At 53.4% G+C, this 12,875-nt stretch overlaps 1 protein-coding gene across 1 annotated transcript in view; it reads right to left on the bottom strand.

The window, feature by feature from the left end:
• The window catches only part of LOC127052622 (zinc finger protein 560-like), a 521,510-nt gene that overhangs the window by 109,006 nt on the left and 399,629 nt on the right, over window positions 1-12,875 (bottom strand). Inside the window, exon 1 of the mRNA XM_050956494.1 lies at window positions 6,754-6,868. The gene's annotated coding sequence lies outside the window, so the exon portion shown is untranslated. Of the gene's footprint in view, window positions 1-6,753 lie in introns of the transcript that reaches the window.

Below are 12,875 nucleotides of genomic sequence, written 5' to 3'. Positions count from 1 at the left end.
TTCCCACCCTCTTATGCATTTACTGCTCCTCAACCTCCAAGCAGAGCCCGCCACCCTGATAATCTCTTACCTGAGCCAGCTCCATTGCAGCCATTTCCTTGCCCCTGGGAGGACGAGATGATCTGCAGGGAAACATGGATGTTATTCTCTGGCCTGCCAGGGTGAAAAGGGCAAGGTGTGAGAATTCAGACTAGGCTTTTGTCCATTCCCCAAGCCGATTCCCCCCAGCTTTTCCCCTGCTAATGCACATTCTAGGTTCTAGCACACTGTGAAGCACAGAGTGACCTTATTCCAGTACAGGCCTAGCCCCCTCCCACCAGGGTGTAACCCTCTGACACATGGGGAAACCCTCCCAGTAACAGTCTCTCTCTTACACGTATCAAGTTTGCGGACAACACCAAGCTGGGAGGGGTTGTAAGTGCTTTGGAGGATTGGATTAAAATTCAAAATGATCTGGACAAACGGGAGAAATGATCTGAAGTAAATAGGATCGAATTCAGTAGAGACAAGTGCAAAGTACTCCACGTTGGAAGGAACAATCGGAGGCCAGAGAAGAGCAGAAACAAAGGAGTCACTTCGGGGGATTCTCCCTGTCATTGTCCCCAAGGCAGCTGTCTCAGGTTTACAAAGGTGTTTCATGTTCCAGCCTTTATACAGTCTCTCCTGGGAGTGCCCCTTTCATGGACTGGGCCTAGTTTTAGTTTTTGGTAGTTAACAATCTTGGTTTATTGTTCATCTAACCAGTATGTGTGGATTGAAGTGTGTTGGAAACTCTGTTTGGGATAACAAGCTGGTGAATGTCATTTTCCGCTGATGAAATGACAGACTTCATATGAGCTTGGGTCGTTCAGTAGCGTGCTGGACAGTGCAAGATGCACATTTCTGGGGGAAAGTTGGGCACTTGAGAATTTGCTGGTTTTCTCCTGAGGTGTAATTCATGAGTGGCTGTCTGGCAGCATTCAATACTGTGTAGCTGGGAGTGAGTTACATGCTGGAGACTGTGTGTTAATTGGCCAAGAGAGGCTGTTCTCGCGGGAAAACAGTGGAAAAGGCACCCCATGCTGGAGGACTGAGGGGACAGCTATTTAACAGTCCAGATTGTACTCTGGGTAACATCACAGACACTCATTATGACAGAGCCTCTTACAACACAGAGAAAGTAAATCCATGTCCCAGAAATCGAAGACTCCAGACAGAGGGCAAGTGTCCCTGGCACTGCTTCTTACTTACAGAAAGGTTCAGAGACAGTGCGAGAATCCTGGGGAAGCTGGGAACAGGAAGCATGGGCTGGCGGGGTTCGGTGGAGAAAGGGAACAGGAAGGGCAGGGATATTACTGAATCCAGGATCTCAGCAGTACTAGATGACAGGATAGCACATAGTGCAGCCCATTGGAAAACACAATCCCAACTATACATACAAAATGATGGGGCCTAAATTGGTTGTTTCCACTCAAGAGATGGATCTTGGAGTCACTGTGGATAGTTCTCTGAAAACATCCACTCAATGTGCAGCTGCAGTGAAAAAAAGTGAACAATGTAGGAAATAATTTAGAAAGTGATAGATATGACAGACTATCTCATAGATCATATTTGTAAAAACAGCAAATAAATCCATGATACACCCACATCTTTAATACTGCATGCACATGTCACCCCATCTCAAAAATAGATATATTGGAATTAGAAAAGGTTCAGAAAAGGGCAACAAAAATGATTAGGGGAATGGGACAGTTATACAAGATCTAACCCTCAGTTTCACTTGAGCAAACAGGAGATATTTGACACTGTGCAATACGGCTCCTGTGCTCTGTTCCCAAAGTATTCTGCAGCAGAGGAGGGTCTCTGGTATTATGTGTGTCACTGGCCTATTGGGGTGATGCTGAAACAGGACAGGGTACAGATGGCATTGTGTGGGTGGCGTGAACCTTCACTCTTCATTTCCCCTTTCAAGAACAGAAGGGACAGGAACTCTTACCCAGCGAGGTCACAGTCTCATAGTTCTCCTGCATGACATCCCAATAGAGGGCTCTCTGAGTGGGGTCCAGCAGAGCCCACTCTTCCCTGGTGAAATACATAGCCATCTCCTTGAAAGTCACCAGCCCCTGAAAGAGTAAGAGTCCAACACTAAGGACTTGCTGCCCCACTCACAGCCCCACTATTTGTGGCAGAGAAGAGTGAATCAAATGGAAGCTCTGGGTGGATCATAGTCAGGAGAGTCCCACCTCGACCTGGCTCAGAGTATCCAGCAAATGCCACGGTGAGGGGATGAAGAGAGAGCCCCTTATCTCTCCCAGCATATCCATCACCCCCCTACTAGCCACTTACTAATACAGGAGATGGAGCCCCTGGCAGGGTCCAGGGAGAGCTCGCTGGTAGGATGCCCAACACCCTTCTCATTGTGAGGAGCGGGATATGAAGGGAGAGGCAGCTCCAATAAGCCTGACTCATGGGTGTCCCCTTTATATCTCACAGCAGCTGATGGTTAATGAGGTCAGGCTCCAGCACTAGGAGTCTGGTCAGTTTGACTAGCTCCATGTAGGTGGGTTATTTTCTCTCTTCACAAATTAGGGCATTTCCACCACCAAACCTCCTGGGTCTGTTCCTAGAATCTAGGCCACTTAGTAAATAACTCCCAGCAGGTTTGCCACACCCTGGCCTCCTCCTTTCCCCACGCTGTGAATTTCCTGCCCCGCTCCAACCTCCAAACCAGACTCTGCAGACCTTCCCACCTCAGGTGTATTTGCTCTCCCTTTCCTCCAGCAGGAACCCAACAGCAACCCCCCGATAATCTCTACCTGGACTGACTCCACTGCAGCCATTTCTCTTCCCTGTCCCACGCCAGGCTGGGATGAGCTGGAGCAATGACATTCTGCAGCTTGTCTGGGGGAGAAGGGCAGTTGTGGGCGTTTCAGAACCGGTTTTAGTTAATTTCACATCACAACTCCTACAGGCCCTTTCCCTGCAGACAGACACCCTAGATTCTGTCATGCTGGGAAATGCTCAATCTGTTTATTACAATTTAGACCTGGCCCCTCCTGCCAGGCTAAGGTCACAGACACATTTTTAACCTCCCTTCTCTCTCCCCTCACCCCTTCTCTGAACACAAGGCTAGAAAAGAGCAGAACCAAAGGAGTCACGTGGGGGATTCCCTCAGACACTGACCCCACGGCAGCCACACCCCAGCAGGGGGAATATGGAGCCAGGAACTGGCTTTTGCTCTGTCTGATCCTTGTTTTGTTCACTGGAAAGTGGTTCTGCCCCAGGATGCAGCAATACATGTGTCTGGGTGGACTAGAGAGTTGGAAATCTCTCCTCCACATTCATTTCTCCCACTGCCCCTTTCAGTCTCTCCTTCCCCTGTCCTCTCTCCCTGCCCCTCTGGCTGGGACAGTCCCATTCCTGGGGGCTTTGCTCTCCCATGGCTGGATTTCCTCCTGGCAACCGCTAATGGGAGGAGAAATGAGGTGGTGTTTTTGTGCAGAGTCACTTTCTTGCCAGACCCTAGGACATTCCCTGAGGTCTTTCAGTTACCTGGAGACTCTGGCTCAGAATTTAGTAGTAACAGGGCCCAGGACTGCCCTAGGGGGCTAGGACCAGCTGCAGAAAGTCATCCCCTGGGCCGGGCAGACAAGAAGCTTTAATTAAGGTCACTTCCCAGCACAGAGCCCCACTGGGGGAGCAGCAGCTGCCAAGCCTGGTCTCCCAGATCACAATGGAGGCTGCAGCATCTGACCCAGGAAGCTGAACCCCAATATCCTGAGCAGAGAGGGACAGAGTGTATGAGCAGCTTCCCTCCTTTAGCTCTCTGGGGAGAGCAGCTAATGGGAGCCCCTCCTCACAGGGAGAATGGCTGATCTCATTTGACCCACTGTCCATCTGGAATCACTCCTTGACTTTCCATACAGTGACTCTGGATTAACAACGGTCTCAATGACACCGGATTTCAGAAAGAATGAGTTCAGAACGCTGTGGAAAAGACCATCGTGTGGCAGTGCTGACTCCCTTCCCACCTCCCTCACCCCCGCAGATCTAGGACAAGGACTGGGGGCAAAAATTTTTCAAACAGAACCGAAAGTTCCTGCAGTTTTCAAAAGAGGAGAAAAGTAAATTCTGTGATTTCACACTAAAAGTGTTTGCTAAGTGGACAGAAAGTTATCACAGTGACAGGGCACGTGACTGGGGAATGGACTTGGTGACCTGGTGACTAGGAGCCAGGACTCTGGTACAAGTTGACCAGAGAGAAGGATCATGGTTAGCAGCAGCCCCCAGACACCCCCTAGTACCCAGAGCCCAGACCCCCCAGCCAGGTGCCCCAGAAACCCCCCAGCCTGGATCCCATCAGATATTTCCTGGGACGCAGCCCCCAGAGTCCCTGGCCAGGGACCCCAGATACCCCTCAAAATCCCACCGGCCAGAGAACTCCCACCACACCATGATTGCCAGGTTGGGAATCCCAAAGGGTTCCCCCCACCAAGAGCCTCCAGCAGCCAGGGACCCCCTCAAGGGACCCCCCCCCACTGGGAACTCAGTCCCTCACTGCCTGCCTAGGAACTTCCCCACCCTCCAGAACGATCTACCCTGACATTTGCCTGCGACCCTTTCCTCTGCCCAGTGTGACCCCCTGATTCTTTACAGTGCGACCCATCACTCTGCTTCCCTGGCATGCCCTCACCTAGTGCCAGGGATCCCCTCCCCCAGCTCTGTGCGCTGGGCATGGCAACAAAACCAGGAACCAGCGGGGGAAGCACAGACAGAGCCCCTGGCACAGAACCAGGCTCCCTCTAACCCTCTGTCCCGCCTCCCCAAGAGACACCCACCCCCACTGTTCTGCAGCCACCAGGCCCCCAGCGATACCCACCTCCAGGACCCATAGCCTCAGGGATGGGCACATCAGAACCACCACCCCCGAAAACCCCAAACCTCCACAACCCAACAACCTGACTAGGGTATCCCCTGCCCAGCCACCCAGAGGCCTCCCCCTACCACAATGCCCCTTCAGCTGCAATCTCCCCACACAGACACCTTCCCTGCCCCTGCAAGTGTTACCTCACAGAGTGTGAGAAGTGGCTAGAAAGTTAACATCACCTCCTGCTGGCCAGTCACACAGGCAGAGGGAGCCTGGAGAGTGCTTCTTTAACAGGAGAATGGAAGGCCTGGAGGGCAAGAAAGATCCACGGGCTGTCACTAGCAAATAATGACCACCATGGATCCACCCCAGAGGCGGCTGCATCTTAGCACATTGGGAAACAACCCATCATATTCAATTAGAAATAAAACAACTAGAGAGAAGTGGGGCAAATGTTTGGGGTATTTTATATCAATCTTTGAGACACGCAGAGAGAACCCTGTCACAAACGACATTTGATAACATGAGAGAAAACCACCAAGATCGGAGGGGATTTGATGTTGCTATTAAATAACTAGTGGAAAAGGGGGACTGTTGGACTGGATTTTATATGACTGTCCAATACATAAACAGAATGTGATGGTCCCCCCCGGCCACGGGGCAACCATTCACGTGAGCAGCTCAGAGCCCTTTGAGGAGCTGATTTAAGGGCGGGGGGGAGCTGGAAGGCTCCCTGGACAATGGAAGGTGGCCGCAGGGGAATTGGGAAATGGGGTCTGGGCAGTCTCCATGGGGGATGTGCTCCTCCCTTCCCTTCCCTGCCCTGGCAGAGAACGGGAACCTCATCCCATCCCACTCCAGTGGGAGCCATGTTCTGGGGAATGACCCAGAGCAACAATTTCCCACCCAAACAAAGACAAATCGCTGCAGATAAAATGGGTGGGAAAATCCACCCCCCATCAGAGAGATTTTAAATTGACATTTGAGAAGTATGGAGAGAAAAGGGAAAATCAGAGGCAATTAGAGAGCTGATCATTGGGGGGGGGGGAGGAGAATCTCCCTGGATTTTATAGCCACGTGTGATAATGAGAGAGAAAAGGGGAAATCTTGAGAGAATGTGTGTGTGGGAGGAAGTGGCAAAAACAGGGACAGGATCCAGTTAACTCACCTCCCTCCCACCCCAGGAATGTCCTGGCTGCACAGAGACAGATCTACCCCCCCCGCCCCAGTGACCTCCCGCCCCTGCAACTCCAGCTTCTCCTCTCCCCTCACACCTCCGCCCTCACACCAAAGAGAGGGGCTCTGCCAGCGCCTCCCCCTGAGCTCAACTCCTGCTCCTCCCCCCAGCCCGGATTGTGCCCTTTAGCCCCCCACGAATCCTGCCTCCAGCTGCCTGACCCCCCCCCGCCCATCAATTTCCTGCTCTGCGCCTGCCCCTCCCACGCTCCCTGTTACTCCCCCGCCCCGCTCCAGCCCCGCCCCCAGCACCCGGCGGAAAGTTACGGCTGGTCCGGGCAGGGGGAAGGGCAGCGGCTTCAGCGGCTGTTACTGGGTATGCGCAGTGCCCGGGAGTAGCACATTGCTATGGGGAGGATTTAATACACAGCCCCCCCCTTGCCCGGGGTCGCCCCTCCCCCACACACGACAGCCGGGCCCCGGGCCCCCCATCCCAGCAGGGCGGGCGGGCGGATCTTCCTGCAGCTCCACTGGGGCCGAGGCGCCTTCAAGGCTTCTCCCAGGCTCCCTGGGGCAGAGTCACTTTCCTGCCCCCCAGCGCCTCTCATTCCCCGGGGGCTCCGGGTCACAATATCCCACCGCCCTTCCCCCGCCTGCAGCTCCGGCTTCTCCCCTCCCGCCCCCGCCAGCCACACCAAGGGGAACCCCCGGGCCCCAGTCTCTGTACCCACCTGGATCCCAGCGGGGCCGGGGGCAGATCCTGGCTGCAGCTGAGAACAGCGGCTCCGCTCCGGCTCGGGCAGCTCCAGCGCTGCTGGCAGCACGTGGAGAACCAGGAAGCAGCTGTTCAGCCCGGGTTCCGCGTCACAATGTGCCAGAGCCCCGCCCCCAGGAGCTGCCCCGCCCCTGAGCTCAGCCAGAGCCCCGCCCCCAGGAGCTGCCCTGCCCCCGGGCTGTGCCAGAGCCCCACCCCCAGGAGCTGCCTCGCCCCTGAGCTGAGCCAGAGCCCCGCCCCCAAGAGCTGCCCTGCCCATGGGCTGTGCCAGAGCCCCGCCCCCAGGAGCTGCCCCGCCCCCGGGCTGTGCCAGAGCCCCGCCCCGAGGAGCTGCCCTGCCCATGGGCTGTGCCAGAGCCCCGCCCCCGGAGTTGCTCCGCCCACGCTCTGTGCTGTAGCCTCGCCCCCAGGAGCTGTCCCGCCCTTGCTCTGTGCTGGAGCCCCGCCCCGAGGAGCTGCCCTGCCCATGTGCTGTGCCAGAGACCCGCCCCCAGGAGCTGCCCGCACCTGGGATGTGTCAGAGGCCCGCCCCCTGGAGTTTCCCCATGTTGGGTCTCTGAGCTTTGTTCTCCTGCCACCTTCTTCCCAGCACCCCCTGCTCCCTTCCTGTGTCTGCAACCACCCCCTCTCCCCCGGGGCCGGCTGCAGTGCTCGCTGAGGCTGACTCCAGTGGCTGAAGTTGCCTCCATCTCTGCTTCACCTGGAGGGGGAGAGACAAAGAGAGGAGATGGTCCCAGGGTGTGAAACCAGAATCAAGGGGCAAGGAAAGAAGGACTGTTTGGAAAGATGGGTTTTTTTGTGGGGGGGGGGTGAGCCAGAGGAATTCAGAAGAAGTTGGACAGCAGAGGCTCAGGGAAATTGAGGGGAACCTCCTGGGTGTCTCAGTGTTGCCCAGGGTTTGTACAGCACCTTGCATAATATGGGGTCTGATCTCAGTCATGGTCTGTGCAGCACCTGGGAGCCCTGATGTCTGTTTCCTGATCACAGGCTCTGGGAATGGAGGGAGGGAAACCTCAGCACCTGAAGGTTAACGCAGCCCTGTGTGCAACCCCTGCTAGGGTGATCCGACAGCAAATGTGAAAAATTGGGATGGGGGTGGGGTTAATAGGCACCTATATAAGAAAAAGACCCCAAAATCGGGACATCTAGTCATGCTAGTCCCTGCTGTTCTCATAAGGGGTCGGCTTAGAGAGGGTTTGGCTACACTTGCAGCTGTCCAGCGCTGAGAGTTAAAGCTGTCTTCCTACAGCTGTTAAGGGAAAGCGCTGCAGTGTGGACACACTGACAGCTACCAGCACTCTGTCATGGCCACATTTGCAGCGCTGTTGGGAGTGGTGCATTATGGGCAGCTTTCCCAGCATTCAAGTGGTTGCAATGTGCTTTTCAAAAGAGGAGGGTGGGGTGGAGTGTGACACGGAGCGTGGGGGAGACAGAGCGAGTGGATTTTTGGAGCTGACACTGTGTCAGCTCCCTGCCTGGCAAGTTCAAGCCTCCTCCCCCACCCCTCTCTCATTCACTAAATGCAAATAGCCACCTTTGTTTTTTTCCTCACAAACCAGATAAGTCGCTGATCTAAAACAGACCCCCCCCCGCCGTGCCCACCCGGCTGCTTCTCTCCTCAAGCAAACACCAGCTGTGGGTGTTCCAAAGGGATCCCCCTGCCTCTGCTCATTCACTGCAAACAGTAAATGTGTTTTTTTTTATATAAGCAGCTCCGGGAGCCTTGAGCTCACAACAAAACAAACAGAGGCATCACACCAAAACAAAGAGTGTTATCTCTACTTAAAGCATTATGGGAAGGTTCCGGAGGTCAGTGACAGCGTAGTAAGATTAATCACTGTTTACACTAGCACCGCAGCTCTGCATCACCAGCTCTGTTCTCTTTATTCCTCTCGTCGAGGTGGAGCACATGCAGCACTGTAGCCAGGGAGATACAGCGCTGTATGTGCCTTGCCAGTGTGGACGGGGAGTAAGTTACAGCGCTGTAAAGCCACCACCTGCACTGTAACTCTCCAGTGTAGCCAAGGCCTGAGTTGTAGTAATAATAGCAGCCAAGAATCCGGTGGCACCTTCTAGACTAACAGACGTATTGGAGCATGAGCTGTCGTGGGTGAATACTCACTTCGTCAGATGCAACAATAGTCCCATATGGGCTAGTGGTCAGGATTCCTGGTTTTCACCCAGGTGGCCTGGGTTCAACTTGTGGTGTGGGAAGAGTGCAGAGCTTTTGCCCAGAGTGGAGGCAGGAAATGAAATGAACAGGAAGGGATCCTGAGAGCAGTGGAGTTAGACAGTGTAGGGAGGGGACCCCAGAAGTGGGGATGGGGCAGTGGTTTGGGGGGAGATGAGGGAAGGATCCCAGCAGTGCGGGAAGTTGACAACCTGGAGAGCACAGGCCTGGAATGGGGACCTGGAAGAGTGAATGTGTCCCTCTAAACCCATCAACTGCAGACTAGGCAGGCTTGGAAGAATTGTGTATTTGTTGGTAAATGTCAATTTCTGTGTAAACACACAACCCAATGGCAAAATATTTCCATCAATAATCATCAAAATTGACAGATGGGCAAAGTAAGAAACATGCTGCTTGAGAACTTATCATGTTGTAGGAGCAGCAGTGATCTGTATGCTCTGTATAACCTGTATGCTCAAAAGGTCTGTTAAACTCCCCCAGCTTGTGTCCTTTCCCTCTTTGAATGCCTGTGAAGTGGCTTTCCCACTGTCCTTTGTACCTCCAGTGAATGCCCTTCACCCGGCCCATCTGGCCAGTGGTTCGCTGTGTTACATTCTATTGCACCTCAGGGAGACTGATCTTCATCGCACCGTCCATCGCTGCGCTGTGGGACACTTACCTTAAAGGATCCTGACATCTCCACTGCCAGGCCTGTCCTGGGAGCGTGAGTATGAGTGTGACACCCTCCCCCATCCCTTCTTTTGAGCTTAGCTATCAAGCTAATAAATGTGTTGCTTTCTGCCAAACTCTGGGGGCGAGGGACATTATTAGTCCTCTCTAAGCTTACTAACTGACCCAATTTTGGGTAACACAAGCAACATTGTTTGATCTGTTATTGTACCAAAGGGGGAGATGGTTGTCTATAAAGGAGGGTGAAGACTAAATGCCTCTGATGAGAATGGGATTTGAACCCATGCAGGCAGAGCATAATGGGGTAGCAGTCCATCATCTTAACCACTCGGTCACCTCATCTGAGCTGTCAAAAAACGGACAGGAGGAGAAATCTAAGGCCGGCAGAGATAGGGACACTAAGGAGTTTTTAAATACTAAGCGTAAGCAGGGTCTGAATGAGCTCCCCTTCTCACCTAGTGAGGAGCTGGGGAAAGACTTCAGGAACAGACCGTGTTTGCATAGACACACCTACTCTGCCTAGCTATGCAGCATGATGGGGCCGCTTCCCCAAACTGACCAGTTTGGGATGGTCTTGGGTTACAAATCACTTTAGGATTGAGTGGAATGAAATGTTATTCTCCTTCCTGTATGAGTGAAGGGCAGCAGAACATACCTAGTCCGTCCTGATGGAGGGGTAGGTGAGTGAGGAATAGCTTTTATTGGACTGCAGAGAAGTGATTGAGGACGTCACCCTAAACCAGTGGTCCCCAAACATTTCACATTGTGCCCTCTTAGCCATGGCTGTGGCCCCTCGGAAGCCACGGTCAAGAACCGGGGCTGGGAGGAGTGGGGCTGTTGCTTGCTGGGGAGAGGGGTGCGGACAGGGGTAAAGGGGTCGACGCCGGGCTGGGAGCCAGAGTCTCAGGCTGAGGGTGGGGTTGGGGAAGAGCTGTGGCAGAGCAATGCTCCCTCCCTGCCCTCTATGTGGGCTGGCTCAGGTCCTGAGGTGCCCCCATGAATGTTCCTCTGTGTCCCCCTAGGAGTCAGACCCACATTATGGGGACCACTGAACCCTACTCGCTAAGCCGGGGCTAGTGATGCCAAACCCCCGGGAAAGGGAGAACAAGTGTGGGGGCCCCAGCACCAGAACCATGCCCCTACCTTCTGTCTGTGGCTCTACCCCCTTCCACCCATGGCCCCATCCACTGTCACTTCTGTTCCACCCCTTCCCCCACCAGCCCCACCCTATCACTCCTTTACCCCTGCCCCGCTGTGGCCCTGAGACCAGAGAAGCTCTGTGCCCCTGCTGCAGCCCCCGGGCTGTAGCAGGGAGTGGGAGCTCCTCCAGCCCTGGGGCTGACATAGGGGAGACTTTTCCAGGGGGAACTAACTTGGCCAGGGCCCCTGATCATGGGCCCCACTGTCCCCTTGGCAGTGCAAGGTTTGGGGAGGCTGAGCCCCCTTGTCATAAACAGATAGCTAAGGGTTAATGTTCTTTTACCTATAAAGGGGTAACACCAGTAACCTAAAACACCTGACCAGAGGACCAATCAGGAAACAAGACTTTTTCAAATCTGGGTGGAAGGAAGTTTGTGTGTGAGTTCTTTGTTCTTTGTCTTGTGTCTGTGGCGTCTCGGCTATGAGAGTGATTTTTCTATCTCCTGCCTTTCTAATCTTCTGTTTCCAAGTTGTAAGTACAAAGATAAGACAATAAGTTTATATTGGGTTTTTTTTGTATTTACATGTGTGTAGTTGCTGGAATGTTTAAATTGTATTCTTTTTGGATAAGGCTGTTTATTCATTTTTTTCTTTTAAGCAAATAACCCTGTATTTGTCACCTTAATACAGAGAGACCATTTTTATGTCCTTTTCTTTCTTTTTATATAAAGCTTTCTTTTTAAGACCTGTTGGATTTTTCTTTAGTGGGGACTCCAGGGAATTGAGTCTGCAGCTCACCAGGGAATTGGTGGGAGGAAGAAGTCAGGGGGAAAATCTCGTTGTGTTAGATTTACTAGCCTGACTTTGCATACCCTCTGGGTAAGGGGGAAGAGAGATTAGCTATCTTGGTACTTCTATTTCCAGGACTGGAAACAGGGAGGGGGGAGTCCCTCTGTTTAGATTCACGGAGCTTGTTTCTGTATATCTCTCCAGGAACCCAGGGAGGGAACACCTGGAGGGGAGGAGGGGGAAGGGAAATGGTTTATTCCCCTTTGTTGTGAGACTCAAGGCATCTGAGTCTGGGGGGTCCCCCGGGGAAGGTTTTGGGGAGACCACAGCGAGCCAGGCACTGTATAAATCCCTGGCTGGTGGCAGCTTTACCAGGTCCAAGCTGGTAACTAAGCTTGGAGGTTTTCATGCTAACACCCATATTTTGGACGCTAAGGTCCAAATCTGGGAAAAAATGTTATGACACCCCTCCCCCCTGAGCCTCCATTACGAGCCGCCCAGGCTACCACTGCTCAGTGTGTGGCCAGTCTCTCTGTTTTCTGCTGCTCGTTCTGGGGAGCCTGGCCAGCCTTAGGGGTGGTGCCCCCCGATAGCCGCCCAGGGCTCCAGGGGTCAAAGGGCACCGTGTGGCAGTGCAAAGGTGCTCACTGCTCTCCCCTGCCCCAATGCTCCTCCATGGGTCCATAGAGATTTGAGGGGAGTAAGGAGCAACCCTATGTGCTCCATGTGTCCTGGTCACTTTTCCCACTTGGGCTGTGCTGTGAGGGGAGCATCAGAAGCTGCTGCTCTCTGCCCTCCCGCTATGCAGCCCGGCTGAGGAAAGTGACCTGGATGCAGGGATCTCGGATGATCTCACTTCTTGCCCCCACATCCCACAGCCCCTAGGGGTGCCCAGATGAGCAGCGTTCCAGGGAGGAGTGGGGGGCAGCAATGCCAGCTGCTCCATGCACACAGGTCAGTCTCCCCATGTGGGTGCAGGAGGGGGTGCAAGGGTTTCTGTGATGACTATTCTATCAATATCGTCACTCAATACCAGGCACTCAAATTCACCAGTCTTAGTACTTAGACGTTTAGCGTTTGTATTTAAGCACTTCTAAAATGTGTCCCATTTTAGCTGTCTGCTATTACATGATGTAATTGAGGGAGACTCTTTCATTTCACTGTTTCTCATCAGAACCTACCTGTACATTATCATCTTCCATCCTCTCCACCTTACTAGGCTATAGAGAATCCCTGTGAATAGTTCCTCTCCTAACGGATGTCTCTGTCTGAACCCTGTGCTCCTCAGC

Source organism: Gopherus flavomarginatus, chromosome 5 (assembly GCF_025201925.1).
Source record: "Gopherus flavomarginatus isolate rGopFla2 chromosome 5, rGopFla2.mat.asm, whole genome shotgun sequence".
In the NCBI taxonomy this organism is placed as follows: domain Eukaryota; kingdom Metazoa; phylum Chordata; order Testudines; family Testudinidae; genus Gopherus; species Gopherus flavomarginatus.
Note: the sequence above shows the minus strand (reverse complement) of the source record. Positions and strands in the feature narration are given on the sequence as shown.